Source organism: Amphibalanus amphitrite, unplaced genomic scaffold (genome assembly GCF_019059575.1).
Source record: "Amphibalanus amphitrite isolate SeventyFive unplaced genomic scaffold, NRLGWU_Aamphi_draft 000576F_arrow, whole genome shotgun sequence".
NCBI classification, from domain to species: Eukaryota; Metazoa; Arthropoda; class Thecostraca; order Balanomorpha; family Balanidae; genus Amphibalanus; species Amphibalanus amphitrite.
In genome coordinates, this window is record NW_024882070.1 from 154,221 (window position 1) to 178,011 (window position 23,791).

A 23,791-nucleotide genomic window follows, 5' to 3' on the forward strand; every position below is an offset into this window, starting at 1 on the left:
CCTCAAGTCACTTTTTTGCAACTTTGTCACCGTGCCAGAGCTACAGTAGATGTCGGAGGCCTTTGAAAGTCGCAGGATGTTATTAGGTCATTAGTAGCTACAATTTGTATATCTCGGAATTTTGATGTCGGTGACCTAAGGTCAGGTCAATTTTGCGACCTCCCCATTATACGAGGGGCGTTCAAAAAGTTCTCGTCCCGACCATGAAGGAGCAGAGATACGATGTCGACTTATTAGACCAAAAATGTTCATTTAGTCAAATAACCAATGTTAAGACAAAAATATTTCGCGCAGCGCTTCGCGAGAGGCCCCTGGGTCTCCATAGCCAAGTGGGTTTTGGACGCATCTGGCACGTCCGAGACGGCTGCTTTTGTCTCCTTGCTGTCAGCGAAGTTGCCACTGCTAAGTAATTTCCTTATGCTGGGGAAGAGGTGGCAACCTGAGGGTGCAAGGTACGAAGAAAAAAGTGGCTGTGACAACAACTCGAAGCCACAGCTCACTGCTTCGCTGATCGTCACCCTGCTCATGTGTGCTGGTGCGTGGTCCTGGATCAGGCGCACACTTTCAGTCAGCTTCCCTAGCCCGGCCGGGCCCGGGGGGTAATCCCAACCACCGCAGCCCGGGGGGGGGGCGTTTTTCGCCCCCCCCCTGTCTAACTCCGTAAATAAGGGAGCTACGGAAACAAAAGCGATACCAAACGAAAGGTCCTTACGAGACGATTCTAATGCACCTAAAATTTTTGACCTCAGGTCAATTTTCAAGGTCAGAGGTCAAGGTCAAAGGCCAAAACCGGCACATGTGTAGTGATCTCAAAGTAAGCCTTCTAGAGGACGGCAGGCTGCATCAAACCGGCAAAATTGGGTGTCAAACGAAAGAAGAGAATCTGAGAATTCTGAAAATGTGCTCCAAATCAAAGGTCAAGGTCATGGTCACGCTCAAAATTGACCTCAAACTTGGCGCTTTTTCGCATATCTTGCGTGCTAACTTCCAAGATGTTTTGAAATGTTTTGAGGCTTATCAGTTCCTTTTTTGTGGTTCATCTTACGATACAAGGCTGCTCAAAGGTCAAGGTCACAGAAGAGTATCCCTGCTAGAGGCTATTTCACTGATTCAAGTTAGTAATAATAAATCAGACAATTTTGCCATCCGGAAGCTCTAATTGAAGGCTTAGAGGAAAAAAGATGCCAGATTCGTGATCAGCGGGTACAAATCCATCATAAACGACCTTTCATGTGTCAAGGTCAACCAGCGGTCATTCGAGGTCACATGTGGTCAACATGAAACTTGACCTTTTCCGAACAAAATATATATCATTCGACGCGGCTTGTCAAGGCGAATGCGATGGTACCACTGCCGTAGCTCTAGGACCATTTTGTCGAAGTTATTTGCGAAAAACTAAAACCACATTTCGGGGTCGTTGACCTGACCTCTGACCTCAGGTCACTAAAACTATTTTCTATTTTTCTCTAGGTCAAACGCTACCCAGCCGTGCTCGTAATTTGTCTTTTTCTCTAAAACTCTATCTTTAGCAGCTATTTGAAGTTTGCGTCTGTGACGCCGAAGTTTGCCGTGCAGGGGTCTAGAAAAATGGACCTTGTGACGTCATCAAGGGGGCTAGGTCCAAATTTTTTACTTCAGAAGATGTCAAATTGATGGGAGAAAAGGTACTGAAAGTTTCGCCTTCCTATCCTTAAGCGTTCGGGAGTTATCGCAAATATTCGCCGGGGGGGGGGCGAAAAACGCCCCCCCCCCCGGGCCCGCAAGGGCTAGTCTCTCCTTGATATCTGCTGCTCGCTACTGTTATCGACGGAGGTGTAGCATTCATCATTAATTGTGCGCCCCTGTTTTAGAAAGTTGACGAGCAGAGCCCCGCCATCATCCAAAAATGCAACCACTGTCACCTTGCCGTCTGACTGAAACACGTCGCACACATTTGGTGGCCTTTACTCAGTGTGCTTCCACTTGTGCAACTCGGTCACGCCCTGAGGGTCAATGTGTGACACCCACAATCCCTCCACGGTAACAAGTATTTCAATGAACTCTTTTGGATCTTCGATATAGGGGCCAAAATTTTCGCGTTACGCCTCCTTTCGAGTTTGCCTTCTCTCTGGAGTCAGCCAAACGGGGGATGCATCTTGCAGAGATCTTAAACATATTAATACGCTGTCGAAGAAAGGCTTTGAGGAACCTGATAGACAACTCCGCTTCTGCTGCACGTTGTTTCAGACCATAGCATTTGTCATTTTTCACAAAGAAGTGCTTATTTTTCATATTTTCTTGAATCAATGCTGTTGATGGCTGGCCACTGCGGGGGTGACCATTAACCCGCGCCCGGCTGGGGGTCCTGGATTTCCACGCCCTGCTGGGGGGGGGGTGTTTGAACACCCCCCCCCCTTGTAACTCGGCTCCTGGGCCACGTAGCGATACGCGGAAGGCGGCGTTCGAAAGAGCGTCAAAAATAATGACGAAATTACTTCGGTCAATTTTTTGGTCAGGTCAAAGGTCAGGTCACCAGAGGTCATTGAAGGCAAAATTTCGCCGATTTCCAGGTCGAATGTCGAAAATTTCCAAGAAGCCAACGCATAACTCGGGAACCAATAGAGCTACAGCGCCGCGGAAAAGCGCATTCGATAGCCCTATTAACGCCCTTCCTGAATAATTCTCTCAGATTTGACCTAACGTCAACGGTTTTGCCTGCAGGGGGCAAAAACTGCAAAAATAGCCGATTTTTTCGAAAACAGTTTTTCTGCAATAACTTTTGACCCAAGCCTTGTACGAGCTTACTTTTACCGGCATCGTGTTCCTCTCGTCAAGACGCATCGAATGAACTATAAATTGACCTTGAAAGGTCAACTTGAAAATTTGACCTCAGGTCAAGGTCATGACCTGACCGGAAAGGGTCATGTTGCATATCAGTCGATCCGTATCGTCGAGCTGAACATATCTAAGGCGTTTTCATCGATCTAGCATGCCTCTATCAAAAGTTATTTGCGAAAAACTGTTAGATACCATTCGTGACCTAAGATGACCTCAGGGCATAAACAAGGGTCACGGACACCATTTTCATGTTCAGTGTGTCTAAACCCCTTGTAATTCGGTGTTTGGGAGTGTTTATAATGTCTTGCATCCAAAAGAGGCGCATTTCAATTTTCTCCCATTGACTTATAATGGCGAGGTCGCAAAATTGACCTGACCTTAGGTCATCGATATCCAAATTCTGAGATATACATTTTGTACATGCTATTGCCCTTAGCAATCGCTGAAAGTTTCAAAGCGATCGGTCACTCGGTGTAGCTATGACAGACATTGAAAATTTTTGAGGTGAGGTCACTTCAAGTGACCTGGTGACGTGACCTTGAATGACCTTGGTCTGAAATTTTCACAACATGTGTAGAATTCATGTATGATAAGGTGTACCAAAAACGGCGGCGCTCCGCGCCGCCGTTTTTGAGATATTCGCGAAAAACCACAAGGGGGGTGTTCAAACACCCCCCCCCCCCCAGCAGGGCGCGGGTTAATGATCTGTTGACCAAAATTGAACAGAGATGCCCACTTTTTGACGCTACTGTAAAAAAGACAAACCTCAACATGTGTTGGCACTAGCTTTTCGTGAATAACGTTTGGTGCATTTTTCTGCAATACATGAACCAAATCACTGTTCTCTTCTGGGCGTCGCCCATTCTGACCGGGAATAGCAAACTATGCTACGATTAATTAGCAGCCTGAACCAATCACAGGGCAGATTGGTTAATGGCTATGTAAGTGGACATCCCAATAACACATCATTGAACACACCGCGTTGCAGGCCGAAATTCGAACTCCTTCATGGTTGGGCCGATATTTTTTTGAACGCCCCTCGTAAGTCAATGGGGAAAAATCAACTCCCTGTTTTTACCACTAAAACGGGTCGGAATGGCCCCATATACCATACATGACTTCATATATGATCAACCTTCACTACCTTGAGTTCTGTTTTGCTGTTGGGCAGCTGTAAGGTCATGTGACGTCATCAAAGGTCACCGAAAGTTTTTTGCCAATAACTCCGTACAGGAACAAGATACAGCCGCACGGATGGTCTCATTGTGTTCAGCTCGTCAAGACGCATCGAATGATATACATGATGACCTCGAGGTCACGTGACCTGAGGTCAACCTTTCACCTTGACCTTTCGAGGTCAACATATATATCATTCGATGCGGATTGCGAGAGGATCACGATGATGCCCTTAGTTTGTTCCTATCTTGACTACTTCGAAAGTTATTCGAGAAAACCCTCTCCATATCTAGCGCCGCCATTTTGACTTTTTCGACCCCTGTGACGTCATCTTTGACCTGACCTGAAAATGACCTGTGTAAAAATTGTAGACCTTGTCCGTGCGTATCCGATGCCGTTTACCGCTTGTCGCTATCTTGCTTCGTTCTCGAGATCTCAGGGGGGATCCGCCCCCCCCCGTCGCGTCGGTGCGAAGTTGGCGCAGACCCCCGTCGGTGCGCGGGTTAATTTTTCAAATCAATTTTAGCACGTATTTGACATCGTACGCCAATATAAATAGCACCATCGTGTTTCTGGGCTCAAACTGCATCCACTAGAGACCTTTTTTGTTGAAAAATTTCAACTTCAAAATTTGACCTTTTTTACCTAAAAGTGACCTGACCTAAGCTAAATTTGACTCAAAATTACCTCAAATGACACAGACGACAACAAATTCGAAATTTTCGTTATAAATGAACCATGAAACATGTGTCACGTGACCGACGCATGAAAATATACCGGGTGTTGCAGCTAAATTGGGACAAAGTTCGTAACCTAATCACAATTTTGTTATTTGGAGGATATGGCTGAAAATTTGACATGATACTATTTCAACAATGCTCTTTCACGTGCTAATATTTTTGATGCACGAAAACCGATAACAGTCATGGAGGAACAGCGTAGATGTACAGTTGCTGAATTAGTTCGCGCTGGACAAAGCGCGAAAGAGATCGTTATCGCAACAGGATACCCGAAGTCTACGGTATATCGCACTGTCGCTACTATGGACGGTGGAGGAGATGTCAGTAGACGTCCCCATGCGCCGCGAAGTGACCGCAAACGGAATCCTCGGTTTCTCGCGGGCTTGAAAAGGTCTATTGAGGCCAAACCAGGTGTCTCAATGCGTAAGCTAGCGCGAGACCGAAGGGTGAGCAAAAGCACCATTAGCAGGGCTGTCAAGGAGAACCTCGGGATGAGGTCGTATAGTAGGAAACGGCAGAACCTTCTGACGGAGCGTCTAAAAGCGTTACGGAAGGAGAGGGTCCCGATGGTTCTGAACCAGCTCAAGAACCATGGAGGAGACGTGAGAGTCTTTGTGGACGAAAAGAAGTTTGTGGTAGACGAAGTTGCCAACCGCCGGAACTCAAGAGTCATCGCCTCGAACCCCGGTGATGTTCCACCAGTGATGATAAGCAAAAATCCAGCCTCTGTGATGGTGTTCGGAGCCGTCGCGAGCGACGGTCGCGTCATGCCCCCTCACTTCATACCTGCTGGAGAAAGAATCGGCGCAGAGGAGTATCTGGCCATCTTAGAAGAAGTGCTTTTGCCCTGGATGGCGAAGTACTACGACCTGAAGAAAGTCACACTTGTACAGGACTCGGCTCCAGCTCATGCTTCCCGGAGGGTGCAGGATTTCCTTAGTCGGAAGATCCTTCTGTATGTCCCAAAGGATACGTGGCCTCCAAACTCACCCGACCTAAATCCGTGCGACTTTTGGATGTGGAGCGCGATTGAGGAGAGGTCCAACGCACGTGCCCATGACAGCATCTCGAGCCTCAAGAAGTCCATCAAGAAGGCAGCCAGCAGCATCGATCCTATGGAGGCTCAGCGCGCGTGCGGCGCGTTCCGACGCCGCCTGGAGATGGTGAAGGAGGCTCATGGTGGCCACATTGAGTGAGAGGGTAGAGAACATGTGCGTCAATACACGTTCAAAGTTTGAAAGCTCTGTCTCTTCATTCTACTGAGTTATGCCACTTTAAGTGTAAGCGGGAAAAATTCCCAATTTAGCTGCAACACCCTGTATTTTTGTTACCTGTGATAACCTGACCTTGACCTGAAAATCAAAGTACAAGTTTGGTACCCTCCTTCAGGGTATCTAGAGCATCTGTTCACGATCGTGTGAACCAACAATGAGCCTGATCTGACTTGTAAGACGGCGGCCAGAGCCCAAAACGTGAACAAGCCAAAATGCTAATAATTTTTACTTTGACCTGATCTGTGAAGTCATCGGTGACCTCGAGGTCAATGAAATTAGGTTTCGCTCGACAGTTTTCCGGGGATATCAGACACTGTTTGAATTTTGACGGTCGGCCCAGTAGTTTCGGAGATAGGAGGGAGGATATGAAGAACCCCCCCCCCCCAGTAGGGCGTGTTATACGCAGACCCCAGTGGGGCGCGGGTTAACAAGCAATGTCTGCATTTTTCAGACACAAGGAAGCCACTGCAAGTCTTGGTGATACTCTTGGTGCTCATGCTGCTACTACCTATGTTCCTTCCACAACACCAGTAGCACCAGCATCAGTGAAGGACATAAGCTGCGGAACGGGGAGGGCACCGGGGCACCGTGCCCCCTTTGATTTTGGCATTTTAATATTAGCCCTATGGGTGTTGCATGGAAAGAATGGGATCAAAAGTCGCCAGTGCCTACTTGAAGGTGTTCCGCCGCTACTGGTGACTGAGACTCAACAACATCAGTAGCAAAACGAGCAGCAAGAGAAACAGCAAAAGCAAGATCAATCATCACCGCCGACAGCAGCTCCAGCTCAGTGAACGACACCGCCAGCCTGGCGGTGTCGTTCACTGACGGCTCCTGGCGGCGCCAGGAGCTGGAGGAGCAGGAGAGCCGACACCGCCAGGAGAGGAAGGATCTGGAGCGGCGCCTCAGCCGCCGGCGGCACGGCCAGGGGAGGCACCATGGACACTGACCGCCCCGTGAGTATAGGCTCTGAAACAAACGGTATACGGTAAATGACGTGTTATTTGTTGGTCAGTCACTGAGCGGCACCATGGACACTGACCGCCCCGTGAGTATAGGCTCTGAAACAAACGGTATGCGGTAAATGACGTGTTATTTGTTGGTCAGTCACTGAGCGGCGCCATGGACACTGACCGCCCCGTGAGTATAGGCTCTGAAACAAACGGTATACGGTAAATGACGTGTTATTTGTTGGTCAGTCACTGAGCGGCGCCATGGACACTGACCGCCCCGTGAGTATAGGCTCTGAAACAAACGGTATACGGTAAATGACGTGTTATTTGTAGGTCAGTCACTGAGCGGCGCCATGGACACTGACTCCCGTGAGTATAGGCTCTGAAACAAACGGTATGCGGTAAATGACACGTGTTATTTGTTGGTCAGTCACTGAGCGGCGCCATGGACACTGACCGCCCCGTGAGTATAGGCTCTGAAACATACGGTATACGGTAAATGACGTGTTATTTGTTGGTCAGTCACTGAGCGGCGCCATGGACACTGACCGCCCCGTGAGTATAGGCTCTGAAACATACGGTATGCGGTAAATGACGTGTTATTAGTTGGTCAGTCACTGAGCGGCGCCATGGACACTGACCGCCCCGTGAGTATAGGCTCTGAAACAAACGGTATGCGGTAAATGACGTGTTATTAGTTGGTCAGTCACTGAGCGGCGCCATGGACACTGACCGCCCCGTGAGTATAGGCTCTGAAACAAACGGTATGCGGTAAATGACGTGTTATTAGTTGGTCAGTCACTGAGCGGCGCTATTGACACTGACCGCCCCGTGAGTATAGGCTCTGAAACATACGGTATGCGGTAAATGACTGTTATTAGTTGGTCAGTCACGGAGCGGCGCCATGGACACTGACCGCCCCGTGAGTATAGGCTCTAAAACAAACGGTATGCGGTAAATGACGTGTTATTAGTTGGTCAGTCACTGAGCGGCGCCATGGACACTGACCGCCCCGTGAGTATAGGCTCTGAAACAATCGGTATGCGGTAAATGACGTGCTATTTGTTGGTCAGTCACTGAGCGGCGCCATGGACACTGACCGCCCCGTCGTGAGTATAGGCTCTGAAACAAACGGTATACGGTAAATGACGTGTTATTTGTTGGTCAGTCACTGAGCGGCGCCATGGACACTGACCGCCCCGTGAGTATAGGCTCTGAAACAAACGGTAGGCGGTAAATGACGTGCTATTTGTTGGTCAGTCACTGAGCGGCGCCATGGACACTGACCGCCCCGTGAGTATAGGCTCTGAAACAAACGGTATGCGGTAAATGACGTGTTATTAGTTGGTCAGTCACTGAGCGGCGCCATGGACACTGACCGCCCCGTGAGTATAGGCTCTAAAACAAACGGTATGCGGTAAATGACGTGTTATTAGTTGGTCAGTCACTGAGCGGCGCCATGGACACTGACCGCCCCGTGAGTATAGGCTCTGAAACAAACGGTAGGCGGTAAATGACGTGTTATTAGTTGGTCAGTCACTGCGCGGCGCCATGGACACTGACCGCCCCGTGAGTATAGGCTCTAAAACAAACGGTATGCGGTAAATGACGTGTTATTAGTTGGTCAGTCACTGAGCGGCGCCATGGACACTGACCGCCCCGTGAGTATAGGCTCTGAAACAAACGGTATGCGGTAAATGACGTGTTATTTGTTGGTCAGTCACTGAGCGGCGCCATGGACACTGACCGCCCCGTGAGTATAGGCTCTGAAACAAACGGTATGCGGTAAATGACGTGTTATTAGTTGGTCAGTCACTGAGCGGGCAGAGCGATACTGAATGGCCGGTCCGGACCTGGCTGTTTACTCGGTCGGACCAGCAGTTCGGGTGGGAGTGACGTCACACCACTGTCAGACCCGGTGTGGGATAGCGGTAGCGACACGGCGGGTGTGGGAGTGACGTCACAACACTGTCAGGCCCGGTGTGGGATAGCGGTAGCGACACGGCGGGTGGGGGAGTGACGTCACACCACTGTCAGACCCGGTGGGGGATAGCGGTAGCGACACGGCGGGTGTGGGAGTGACGTCACACCACTGTCAGACCCGGTGTGGGATAGCGGTAGCGACACGGCGGGTGTGGGAGTGACGTCACACCACTGTCAGACCCGGTGTGGGATAGCGGTAGCGACACGGCGGGTGTGGGAGTGACGTCACACCACTGTCAGACCCGGTGTGGGATAGCGATAGCGACACGGCGGGTGTGGGAGTGACGTCACACCACTGTCAGACCCGGTGTGGGATAGCGATAGCGACACGGCGGGTGTGGGAGTGACGTCACACCACTGTCAGACCCGGTGTGGGATAGCGGTAGCGACACGGCGGGTGTGGGAGTGACGTCACACCACTGTCAGACCCGGTGTGGGATAGCGATAGCGACACGGCGGGTGTGGGAGTGACGTCACACCACTGTCAGACCCGGTGTGGGATAGCGGTAGCGACACGGCGGGTGTGGGAGTGACGTCACACCACTGTCAGACCCGGTGTGGGATAGCGATAGCGACACGGCGGGTGTGGGAGTGACGTCACACCACTGTCAGACCCGGTGTGGGATAGCGATAGCGACACGGCGGGTGTGGGAGTGACGTCACACCACTGTCAGACCCGGTGTGGGATAGCGGTAGCGACACGGCGGGTGTGGGAGTGACGTCACACCACTGTCAGACCCGGTGTGGGATAGCGGTAGCGACACGGCGGGTGTGGGAGTGACGTCACACCACTGTCAGACCCGGTGTGGGATAGCGGTAGCGACACGGCGGGTGTGGGAGTGACGTCACACCACTGTCAGACCCGGTGTGGGATAGCGGTAGCGACACGGCGGGTGTGGGAGTGACGTCACACCACTGTCAGACCCGGTGTGGGATAGCGGTAGCGACACGGCGGGTGTGACTGTCAATATCAGGGGACCTAAAACTGGACACTGTGGTGTTTCAGATCACCACAGACGTCACCATCACCAGCAGTGACAGCACCACCGGCACCACCGGCAGGCGTGAGTACACCAACGGCAGTCGAGTCCAGCTTCACGGCTTCCGAAACCACTAGCAAGTGAAATGCCATTGACTTAGAGTTACCGTAAATTATAATACAGCTATTATAAACAATGCATGGTGCTATTTTCATGTTTTTACCATTTGCTTCCTAACTCAAAATAATTGTCATTGTAATTTCCCTTCTTTAGCGCTGTATCTACATAGGTAATATCTAAATATCAATGTCGACATTATAACTTTAATCATTAAAACTAGCGGCTTCTATTTCAGATCCGCCATCACCACCGTCCCCAGCATGACAATCAACATCACCATCACCATCACCAGCACCACCGGCTCCGGGACCAAACCTGTCACCAGCATGTCCGTAAGTGTCGAAATGACCATGAACTTGTAAAACGTATTCCTATCGTTGTTATTTTCACCAGCCTGTTCGTCTTACTTTTTGTTCTTACTGAGCCTAACACGCTGATCTAAAAACCTACTGACTGCTTTCAGATCATCTACCATCACCACCACCACCACCATCAACCAGCACCACCACCAGCACCACCGGCTCCGAGACCCAGCCCGCCACCAGTCTCCGTGAGTACAGACGGGATGTACGGACAGACTGTTCTCTGTTGTTTGTCTCTAGGAAAAAAAAACATTTGGCGTTGCTGAATGATGCAGAAACTATAAAAAAACTACAAATGAAAATAAGAATATAAGCAGTGAAATATTTGATTTTTTTCATTGTCTTCTTTAGGTACATTTATATTTATTCGGTCTATGAAACTGACAGTTCCCACTCTTCTTTGATCTTACCAATAAATAGTCCTTAACCCTCGCCCGCACATGGGGGGGGGGGTGGTTGCCACCCCCCCCCAGGTAGTCTTTCTGCTCTGCACACAACATTTTTAGAGCTAGAAGGCTGATTTTTCGTATAGCTGCTCCTCTATCCTTTCTTGAGGTCCACTGAAAATTTCAAGTTTCTGTGATTTTGGGTTTCGGAGATATGACCTTGTTTTTCAGGTCATGTCATGACCCAAATGGCCAATTCTCAACATCTTGCGCCTGCCATGGGCCTTGTGAGCTTTTGACACCCTGATTTCGGCCTTTTTTGCCAGTCTTACCTCCCACCTATCATGGAACATGTTGTTCGACGATGTACAGGGGTCAAGGTCAGGGTCAAGGTCAACCTAGGTCATCTAAGATAATTGCGTTTTAGGCAAGCTGAATTTATTTTTTTGTGAAGTTTTTTGACTGCATTTTTGGTAAAAGCTTCTCAGATCATGATTTCATGTAATATGGACCCAAAAACAATCGGTGCATACATCAGTATACACACAGACACACACAGACATACAAACACATATAATTGACCTTGACCTAACTTGACCTGAAATGACCTCAGCAGCAAAATTCTGGTCGGGTAGTGTGACAAAGAGGTTCTAGCTGGCTTGGCACCAGAAAACAGCATCGTCATCGGTATTTGATAAGCAGCGCACTTGATATCCAACGGTGACCCAAAACAGCAACATTTTTTAGTTTGACCTGACCTGGAAGGTCAATGACTGACCTGAGAAGGTAAAACTGGGTATCATTGGATTCGTCTCTTCCCAAAGAATCTTTTTGGTCTTTACCGCTAAGCTCTATCTCCAACAGGAACGAAATGGCGCGGGGGGGGGGGTGGTGGCAACCCCCCCCCCCCATGTGCGTTCTAGGATGGGAAAATGGCATGTGCGGGCGAGGGTTAACTTGGCATGAAAAACACCATGAACGTATTTTTTTCAGTTGTATCTTTCACGGTCTTGTTATATGTTATCGATACTTTTTGTATTGAATGTACTTGTCCGAACATTTTTTGTTTATTTTGCCGTAGACATTGCTACCACTCTGTCTGTATGATAAGGTGATCGTTTGGTCTGTCATATAGAATGATTCAATCGTTTATATTATTTCAGGTCCGCCATCACCACCATCACCAGCACCATCACCATCACCAGCACCGCCACCAGCACCACCGGCTCCGGGATCAAGTCCTCTACCAGCCTTCGTGAGTGTCTTATCATTGAATACATCCTGCAACGTAAAACTTGTTCTTTTCTCAATGTTACATAGGATTTTTGGTCCATATTTTTTATAATCAGATCGATAGGAATAATAACATAATGCGACAATAACAACGTATTCCGTCAGGATTTTGTTGACCGTAGGACAGGTTGAGAGGTGAATCCACTGTACTTGATAGGAGTTCTATTGCTTTGTGGTAAATTTGTATTTCCTCCATTTCAGGTCATTAACCAGCACCACCACCAGCACCACCGGCCTCAGCACCAAGCCCGCCACCAGCCTCCGTGAGTTCTTATCACAAGTTGACAATAATAAAAGCAAGTATCTTTCATTTAAGTCGTAAGTTTGAGACACATTCATAGTTTGTCAATCATCATTAAATTTATATCGACCAACCATTGTAACAAATATTCCAGAATGCTAATGAGCGCAAAACGTGTTAGCAAAAAAAGTGAACGCTATATTTTTCTTACAATGAATAACAATTTGAACTCAACATGTGCTGATTCTATTTCAGGTCATCTACCATCACCACCACCAGCACCACCGGCCTCAGCACCAAGCCCGCCACCAGCCTCCGTGAGTACAGATGGGATATCGGCGGCCATACTGTCGCCCGCTGTACTCGTCAATAGGAAATACAATATTTGGTAATTGTAATAATTGCAGATGATACTAATAGAAAATATGAATAGGGATTTTTTAATTCAGTTGATCTTTGTTAGCTTTAATAAGAACAGTTCTGATTGCTGACTCTTTATTTGGTCATGAATGGTCGCGGTTCCACGTCAAATAACCACGGTCATCGTTTTTTATATTATTTGTAGTATGGTTTTCATCGAATTATAATGAGCGAGCAATTGATACAATTGATGCACCGCCAAAACTATTGCTGTGATATCACCTGTGTGGTTAGCAGCTGTATTGTATTTGTATTTTATACAGCGCAAATTGGTCTCTAAGAAACTAATAATTGAAACGTTTGTATTATTTCAGGTCTACCACCATCACCATCACCGCCACCAGCACCACCGGCTCCGGGATCAAGTCCTCCACCAGCACCACCGGCTCCGGGATCAAGTCCTCCACCAGCATCCGTGAGTGGCTGATCTTTGATTGAAACTGATAACGATAAACTGATTTTTTTTTTTTTTTGCTATGCTGCACATGATATTTTGTCAGTAATTTCTTCTTCACAATCAATGCAATGGAAGAACTGTAGTACTATCCTCACTCAAATATTGATAACAGATTAGGTACGTCATTATTTTGTTTCTGACCATTAGACTGGTTCAGAGGTGAACCCATTGTATTTCTAAACAGTTGCATCTATTTGCGGTTAATTTGTATTTCTTTCCTTTCAGACCATCCACCAGCAGCACCACCACCAGCACCACCGGCCTCAGCACCAAGTCCACCACCAGCAGGTAGGTGCGGCGCCAGAAATACTCCCCTTTTGCCAAACCTTTGACCTTTGTTTTGTTTCAATTTGTATGTTTCAACTAACGTTAAAATATCGATGGCGTGTTTGTTTGTTTATTTATTTATTTATTTATTTATTTATTTATTTATTTATTTGATTGATTGTTTGTTTGTTTGTTTGCGTGTTTGTTTTTTATAGCAGGCTGAGGCTCGTTACGACGAAACAAACACATCCTCATAAATGTTTGGCTGCTACGTCAAAACTGAGGTCATTTATATCCAGACTGTTAAGTTTTCTACAAAACCTCAGGAAATAGAAATGAAAATATGATCAAGTATTGATTAAAATTACCATTTATTTTAGGTCCACCATCACCACCAGCCATCACCAGCACCAGCACCAGCACCACCGGCTCCGGAATCACCACCACCAGCCTCCGTGAGTGTTTTAGTATTGTACTGACAGTGGACAGACACGCATGAATTGTGTATGTGTTATCAATACATTGATAAAGGATTTGATAGTAATCTCAAACAGCTTTGTGTATGCTTAGTATTAGTTTATTTCTACCTTCATCTCATAAATATTGTGAGGAGTCTTGCAAGCGATATACCTGGGCCAGTTGTCATGTCGTCAAAAAAAAAAAAAAAAAAAACTTCGAGTTACGATGTATACCTACAAATGGTGCAAGTGCTAAATATTTATCTATTGTGTTTCAGATCCCCTGCCAGCTTTGGCAGCACCACCACCAGCACCGCCGGCCTCAGGACCAAGCCCACCACCTGCGGGCGTGAGTTTACCAGTGGAATCTGCTTATGATATACACATGTTTCCCGGGGTCAATGTCCTGTGTTCCGTTCCCCATGTCCCGTCCCCGTGTACCTTTTTTATTTAGTCCTCTTATGTTAAAAATAAATAAATACAACTAGGAACATGACGATCATATCGTAAATACATCAGCTGGAGTAACCATCTGTCCATTTACTGCACCGGCAGGTTGACGGAGGCGGGTGTGCGGCTCTGGCGCAGCTGAGCCGTCGACCGCCGGAGCCAATCCGGCAGTCCGGCATTTCAGCTGCCGCACACTCGCCCGTCACAGGATCAGAGGCCTCCCGAGACAGGTTAGTTGGGTGGGCGATTTATACCTGCTTATGTTCCAACGTTTTTGAATATACTTGATACGAGGCGATTTGTAGTTAGCAGCATTCACAAATGACCCCAGACCCATAATTATTCCATTACCAGTCCCGTGATGGCGCGTTTCCTTCCGCTGGGAGCTGGTGGCGTCACCAGTTCCCCGCGCGGCCAGCTGTCGCCATGACGGTGACCAGAGCCCGGGGACAGACGCTCGGTCGGGGGTGTCCGTCTCTCTGGAGGAGCCAGTGTTCAGACACGAGCAGACAGATGTACGTGGGCCAGCAAATGGAAAACTGACATGTGCACATGTTATCGGAGCTGGCTTGGGTGACCTTCCCAGCTCGAGCATACATTATGATTTATCAGAATGTAAACCAATCTATTCAATGACATATTAACCCGCGCCCCGCTGGGGGTCCTGGATTTCCACGCCCTGCTGGGGGGGGGGGGGGTGTTTGAACACCCCCCCTTCTAACTCGGCTCCTGGGCCACGTAGCGATACGCGGAAGGCGGCGTTCGAAAGAGCGTCAAAAATAATGACGAAATCACTTCGGTCAATTTTTTGGTCAGGTCAAAGGTCAGGTCACCAGAGGTCATTGAAGGCAAAATTTCGCCGATTTCCAGGTCGAATGTCGAAAATTTCCGAGAAGCCAACGCATAACTCGGGAACCAATAGAGCTACAGCGCCGCGGAAAAGCGCATTCGATAGCCCTATTAACGCCCTTTCTGAGTAATTCTCTCAGATTTGACCTAACGTCAACGGTTTTGCCTACAGGGGGCAAAAACTGCAAAAATAGCCGATTTTCTCGAAAACAGTTTTTCTGCAATAACTTTTGACCCAAGCCTTGTACGAGCTTACTTTAACCGGCATCGTGTTCCTCTCGTCAAGACGCATCGAATGAACTATAACTTGACCTTGAAAGGTCAACTTGAAAATTTGACCTCAGGTCAAGGTCATGACCTGACCGGAAAGGGTCATATTGCATATCAGTCGATCCGTATCGTCGAGCTGAACACATCTAAGGCGTTTTCATCGCTCTAGCATGCCTCTATCAAAAGTTATTTGCGAAAAACTGTTAGATGCAATTAGTGACCTAAGATGACCTCAGGGCATAAACAAGGGTCACGGACACCATTTTCATGTTCAGTGTGTCTAAACTACTTGTAATTCGGTGTTTGGGAGTGTTTATAATGTCTTTCATCCAAAAGAGGCGCATTTCAATTTTCTCCCATTGACTTATAATGGGGAGGTCGCAAAATTGACCTGACCTTAGGTCATCGATATCAAAATTCTGAGATATACATTTTGTACATGCTGTTGCTCTTAGCAATCGCTGAAAGTTTCAAAGCGATCGGTCCCTTGGTGTAGCTATGACAGACATTGAAAGTTTTTATGAGGTGAGGTCACTTCAAGTGACCTGGTGACCTGACCTTGAATGACCTTGGTCTGAAATTTTCACAACATGTGTAGAATTGATGTATGATAAGGTGTACCAAAAACGGCGGCGCTCCGCGCCGCCGTTTTTGAGATATTCGCGAAAAACCACAAGGGGGGGTGTTCAAACACCCCCCCCAGCAGGGCGCGGGTTATGGAAAAATATATGATAAAACGCCAGTCGTTGTACGACAGTGCCCTGACCCACCGGTATATTTTCAGCCATCACGATCAGCTGGTGTAGGCCATCCACGACAGATGAGTGCTATACAAGCCTGCCTCCGCCGTGCTTGGAGAGCTGTCTCACCCAACGGCCGTTTGTGCCGCCACCAATCGGCTGCGAGTAGCACACACCGAGTGCTACTCGGGGCCGTGTGGCTGCCGTGTCTTCCCTCAGGACATGGTGGGCTCTGCACTACCTGAGGGGTCTCGGGCGATAACAGAGACGCAGTCCGATGTGGCAGCCTCCACGTGGCGGATTGCGGGTCATGCTAATAGCCACACAGAGCCACACGTAAGTATTGCACTGTAGTATTCACCAGATTTGAGTGTGTTGCAGGAACCTGACACGTGACGTCACCTGTACCGCTGTTTCCGCTTCTAATGACGACGTGGTCAGGTGTCGGCTCTGCTGCAGTGTCCAGAGGACGCACGGGTTCTCCGACAGCATCATCTTGGTCGTGGTGGCGACTGTATCCGCCAGTGGGGGTGGTATTCAGGAGATCACTAACCTCTCGTCCTATTCTCCTCTCCATGCGGTGTACTCGGCAACCACAGGTTCCGGACCAGACCGGTAGGCGGCGCTAGTGTCGCTGACGTGCTCTGTCTGCGGCTCTGTGCTCCCCTCCTCTGCCCGCTGCTCCTGTTGCTCTACCCAGACCTCACAGGTGGGTCCCCCTCTTCTGGTGGTGTCTACTACACACATTGTCAGATGGCCGATACAGTGATAAGTAATGGACAGTGCACAGTGGTCCGTGGTGCAATATATATTGACGATAAACCAGGCTGTGTTGTTTGTCGCACCGATGTTGTTTGCTATTTATGTCGACACCGTTAGCTGTGTAGACGAGACAACAAATACAAACGAATACGAGACAACATGCCCCGGGGAGTCATTGAGAGTCAACAGAGTCGTCGGGGTGATACGGAGTCGTCCGGAGTCAACGGACTCATCATGTGTCCTGAGGAGTCATCCGGAGTCAGCCGAGTGATGGGTGAGTCAACCGAGTGGCCCCAGACACGTACCATAGACTTTGGCCAAGGTGGATGGAGGGGCCCGTAGTAATCCCGGGAGGCCTCCTCTCTACAGAGGGCCTCCTCTCTTCTGATGATGAGGGGTCAGAGGGCCACTAGCGGTCAAACACAGACACTAGTGGTTATTCACAGGAAGCCCCGAGTAGTGATAAGGACGGTCCCTAGCGGTGAGCCTGATCACATAGCCCCGATTGACCTGACTGGCTTTTTTCCGTCAGAACTTCGTTCCCCTCCGACGTACCTAATTTTGACCAACGGGGACCCTCGGTCCACGGGGCCTGAGTCCATGCGGGGGCCTCCTCATGCCCCAAGGGGGGCGCCCCGTCCGCCCCCCCTTGGGTACGTCCATGCTAATGCCCCCCCCCCCCCTGATCCGTCAGTGTATGGCACCATCCATTGGCTGTTCCGGTGACACGGTAGAAAATACGTGGCAAAAAGATGATGACTCAGAGCCGGCCGGAATTTCCATAAAGACGATTCTCCTTGACGTTTGCCGCTAAAATAGACCCTACTGCTTTATCCCGAGACACGAACACAATTTCAGAAATGGAAACGCTAAGACAACTTTTGCGCAATAGTGACCACACGGCGCAACGTCTAAAAATACCATTGTGATATGAGTAGGGGCGTTCCACGATAGATCGATCAAAACCGTACACCCTCATTTTTTTCTCTCTCAAAATTGGTTGAATTTTGAAGTTGTGATGGGCGGGGAAGCCAGCTGTAGCAAGGATTTTTTCCTCGAACAACGGCTTCCGAGATGTAGCCTCGGGCGATTCCTAGAGGTCACGCTATATTAGGGTCACTGATGTCACTGACTCACTGAGGTCACTGATGGGGGGGGGGGCAAAATGGCCCCCCATCAGGGCGCCGGTTAGTGGGTTCGCTCGCTATATATTTTTGAGACTCTACTTCAAAACAAGACATATATATGTCTTCTCTGTCCGTGTCCGGCTGTTTCAACATTATCCACCGATCATATCAGAAAGCATATGGAACCACTCTTGTAACCGATCTTTCGAAGTTACAGTAGGTACTACGTCGTCACAACGCAGGTATCGGAATAACGTCAACAAAACGTAACATAACGGGGACGTTCCTGCAGCCCTGCTACCGCACAACGTTTGTGACGTTGTCATAACGTGCTGACGACGTTGAACCGTAACGTACCGATATACTGAACGTTCTGACAACGTTATACCGACGTCACGTGATAGCTGGGTACCACTCTGAGCGGTGTCCGTGTTTTAGTGTTGAATATCCGCCCATTGTCTGTGAACTACAGACAGGGAGTGTACTGACGTTGTGTGTGGTGATTTAGGGGGTTTGTTTTACCGAGATGGAACGGGGAGGGAATACATTTGGAGAGGATGTGTGATTTTGGTAGAGAGAGAGAGAGAGAGAGAGAGAGAGAGAGAGAGAGAGAGAGAGAGAGAGAGAGAGAGAGAGAGAGAGAGAGAGAGAAGAGAGAGAGAGAGAGAGAGAGAGAGAGAGAGAGAGAGAGAGAGAGAGAGAGAGAGAGAGAGAGAGAGAGAGAGAGAGAGAGAGAGAGAGAGAGAGAGAGCAGTCGTCGACACGTTACACCAACAGACATGCCCCAGAGAATGTAGCCGGAATGACCAGATCCCTAGCTATGACGTCACCGTACGATATGACGTCATACAGCGGTTCATTCACGTCAGGTCACTGTTCCACTGTTCCACCCTTCACACAGGCCGTGTGGACCGCCCGGGGTCACAATTGTGACTGTTCCAGAACACCAGAGGTCACACAGGTGACCCGAGTTTGACCTCAGACACCACTTCCGGCCAGTGCCTGCCGTCGGAGGGGCCTCTCAGACGATAGCCGACAGCCGACGGAGCCGATAGGTGCGCCGCCGATTGCAGGGAGCCGCATTCCCCGCCGCTTTTCAGAGTGGCGACGCGCCGGGACCTCTTCATTGCTGTTGACACTGCCTATTGCACAGACGAGGTGGGCTCGATAACGCGGCGTTGGTCAAACATTGCATGGCGCAAGCAGCTCTCCAACGGACATTTTATCACTGAAATATGTGGCCCGGAACTGATATAGCTAATGCATCGTGATGGCCACCCCGTCTTCACTAATCCGAACAAGGTATGTCTGTTGTACTCGGTCCCATGTCGCGTGAACTCGACTGGCGCCTGGGAGGGAGGGGGGGAGGGTCCGAGGGGACTGCAGGCACGGTGCACTGGCAGTCACGGGGCCGACGGTATACCGCTGACCTCTGAGCCAGGTCATGACTCGAGGAGGATCTCCCTCTCTCTCTCTCTCTCTCTCTCTCTCTCTCTCTCTCTCTCTCTCTCTCTCTCTCTCTCTCTCTCTCTCTCTATCGGTCAGTTCTTCTCATTGGCTGCCGTTCGTCCGGTGCTGTTGGCGGTGACACTGGTAGTGGATTGGAAGACGGGATGACGACTGGTGACGGATTGGAAGACGAGATGACGACTGGTGACGGATTGGGAGACGAGATGACACTGGTGACGGATTGGAAGACGAGATCGAGAAATGATCCTCAGCCGCGCTGGTCCCGGGGGTTTTGGCAACCCATCTCCCTGCGATTTTTAGCAGATATATAAAAAACGACGGCGCAGAGCAACGCTTTTTTTTACACCAATTCATGCATCTTTTCCGCCCAAGTTGTGAGAATTCCAGACCCAACTCGCCTAAGGCCAGGTCACCAGGCCACGCTAAGTGGCCTCACCTCAGAAAAAAAGCTGTGATGGAGCTTTCTACAGCCGTACAAAGTTAGAGAGCTCGTCATGGCTTCATCGACTGAACGATCGCTTTGAAACTCTCAGCTATTTGCAAGAGTAGTAGTATCTATACAAGATCAACGGTCAGGCCAATTTCACAAACTCTCCATTATCAGTCAATGGAAGAAAAATACCTAATAGTTCAATGGCGTCACTTTTGGACGAACGCCATTCTAGACACTCTCAAACATCGGGATACAGTTAAGTACACTTGACATATACTAAATTGACAATTTGCAGGTCTGTCACCCCTTATTATGTCCCCGAGGTCATCCCAGGCCCTGAAAGGTCTCCAGCACCTTTTTGGCAATAATTTTTGATAGACATTGAAGAGCGATACAAACACCTAAGGTGTATTCAGGTTTATTCAAGATGTCTGAATAGACCTAGGTCTAGGTCTGCCGTCTGAATAGACCTAAGGTATTATTCAGATTCAGATATTTGATGATAATTTAGTGGTTTTAGCACTCAGGATGATGTCTCAGTGCTGGCGTCGTAAACTGCTGTCGCCCTCCTATATGGAGCATTTCTGATGTCGCTGAGCGTGAAATGCAACATGGTAAATTAACTAAACAGCACCTGCTGTCATCCTGACACATCTTGGTACTTACACTTTCAACTAGTTCCTGACGAGTGATCAGTCGTTCTACATATCAATTGATATCATATGTTGGATATATCGTGAGGAAATTCTAGGAAACGCCTATCTATAATTTGACTGCTGACGTAACTGTATCGTCATTGCAAATGGAATCAACAACAAATTTGGACACAACCTCGGCTAGCTATTATAGATAAAAATTTCATGACTCTGACCCAACTGACCTTTAACCTGTGGCATATTTCTCGAGACCATGTTTGGCCGGAATCGCGATTCGGCGTATGCCACCTCACATTATCCGCGGTTTCCAGTCTTTTTGTGGTTTTAAACATTCAAATATGTGAAATGATGTTGGTGCCATGCATAATGGTGGGTGTCAAGGTCACGTGAAGGTCAAGTCAAGGTCATTGACCTTTTGATGACCTTGGTTCACTTTTTCGAGTTTTCCTTGTTTCTAGGGTAGTTTTTGGTGCTGATTTCGATTTTACCAGCCATTTGAATATTTACAAACTAGTTCTAGTGCCTTCGTTCCATGTTACGAAGCTATCAGTAGTAGGCGACACTTCTATGGATGGCCGGCAGGACGCCTACTAATTGATCTAACCTGACATGACCCGACCTGGCCTAAATGCATAAAGAAATCGTCTGTAATCAAAACTAACATGAAATTCGTGATCAGCACCCCAAAATACCCCGTAACACCCTAACTTTGCGAAGTTTCAAGAGGTCTCGATTGGCCCAACTTTAGTTGGGTCATTAAACTGACTTGGAAAGTCAGCTTATGACCCTGGACTTTGAAATTGGATATATTCGGCCTCATTTCGTCATAGGCAGCACGCTTGACTTTTCCGCAAAGCTCTAGCTTGATCAGGGGCCAAACGGCTGAGCGGGGTCCAATTGAACCCCTATACTATGTTGATTATGCACATTTACAGGTAAAATTCTCACCAGGACACACCAGCCAACATCTGGGGACAATCTGGCTAGAATTCTACCTATGGTTTGCCCTCTACGAATAAATACGTGCTAATTCAAGGTAGGTACGTTTTTCGGCTACTAGTCGTTTATTGTTTTCGTTTCTGGAATTAAGCCTTGAATTAAGGCTTACCTTGAATTAATACCTTGAATTAAGATGTCTAGTCGTAAAAGCTTGAAATCATAAAATACGTGCTAGATCGGAAAAATCCCCACTGTGCTTTGAACTGAACTAAGAAATGACGAACGTATTTTTATCCTGATTTTGGGTGTTTTTTCCGAATGCCGCTTACCGCAGGTCGCTACGTGGCTCAAGAACCGAGTTAGAAGAGGTGCTCTTCAAACATCCCCCTGGCCCGGCGCGGTTGGACCACGACAGGCACCGGCCCGGTGTGGGTTTATGATTCTGAAAGATCTTACGGCCAGATATCTATTCCTTTTTACCGCTTCTTTCTGCCTTTCTTACTTTCCTATATAACCTAGTGTGATCAACTACGCCCCCCCCCCCTCCCCTGGTGAGCCTGGCTGAGAGGCCCACCCGATACCGCGATAGTTCACTGATAACAGGGTCGGTGGCAGTGAGACCGTCCGCAGCCAGCCGCTCCGACGGGGATGTCGGACCCACCCAGTCCACAGAGATGGAGTACAGCGATCATATAGGACGGCACCACCATCAACATGCTGCCGATGACTGACATGTTCTGTCGGTCCCACCCAGTCCACAGAGATGGAGTCCAGCGATCATATAGGACGGCACCACCATCAACATGCTGCCGATGACTGACATGTTCTGTCGGTCCCACCCAGTCCACAGAGATGGAGTCCAGCGATCATATAGGACGGCACCACCATCAACATGCTGCCGGTGACTGACATGTTCTGTCGGTCCCACCCAGTCCACAGAGATGGAGTCCAGCGATCATATAGGACGGCACCACCATCAACATGCTGCCGATGACTGACATGATCTGTCGGACCCTCCCAGTCCACAGAGATGGAGTCCAGCGATCATATAGGACGGCACCACCATCAACATGCTGCCGATGACTGACATGTTCTGTCGGTCCCACCCAGTCCACAGAGATGGAGTCCAGCTATCATATAGGACGGCACCACCATCAACATGCTGCCGATGACTGACATGTTCTGTCGGGCCCACCCAGTACACAGAGATGGAGTACAGCGATCATATAGGACGGCACCACCATCAACATGCTGCCGATGACTGACATATTCTGTCGGTCCCACCCAGTCCACAGAGATGGAGTACAGCGATCATATAGGACGGCACCACCATCAACATGCTGCCGATGACTGACATGTTCTGTCGGTCTCACCCAATTCACAGAGATGGAGTACAGCGATCATATAGGACGGCACCACCATCAACATGCTGCCGATGACTGACATGTTCTGTCGGTCCCACCCAGTACACAGAGATGGAGTACAGCGATCATATAGGACGGCACCACCATCAACATGCTGCCGATGACTGACATGATCTGTCGGACCCTCCCAGTCCACAGAGATGGAGTCCAGCGATCATATAGGACGGCACCACCATCAACATGCTGCCGATGACTGACATGTTCTGTCGGTCCCACCCAGTCCACAGAGATGGAGTACAGCGATCATATAGGACGGCACCACCATCAACATGCTGCCGATGACTGACATGTTCTGTCGGTCCCACCCAGTCCACAGAGATGGAGTCCAGCGATCATATAGGACGGCACCACCATCAACATGCTGCCGATGACTGACATGTTCTGTCGGTCCCATCCAGTACACAGAGATGGAGTACAGCGATCATATAGGACGGCACCACCATCAATATGCTGCCGATGACTGACATGTTCTGTCGGTCCCACCCAGTACACAGAGATGGAGTACAGCGATCATATAGGACGGCACCACCATCAATATGCTGCCGATGACTGACATGTTCTGTCGGTCCCACCCAGTCCACAGAGATGGAGTCCAGCGATCATATAGGACGGCACCACCATCAACATGCTGCCGATGACTGACATGTTCTGTCGGTCCCACCCAGTCCACAGAGATGGAGTACAGCGATCATATAGGACGACACCACCATCAACATGCTGCCGATGACTGACATGTTCTGTCGG

At 48.9% G+C, this 23,791-nt stretch overlaps 1 long non-coding RNA gene across 1 annotated transcript; it reads left to right on the plus strand.

Moving 5' to 3' along the window:
* The first annotated feature begins 13,886 nt into the window (after positions 1 to 13,886).
* Positions 13,887 to 16,404, plus strand: LOC122394151. Its single transcript, XR_006258805.1, has 4 exons — positions 13,887 to 13,924; positions 14,206 to 14,276; positions 14,483 to 14,607; positions 16,281 to 16,404. It is a non-coding gene; the product is annotated as an uncharacterized LOC122394151 (long non-coding RNA).
* Positions 16,405 to 23,791: the final 7,387 nt, after the last annotated feature.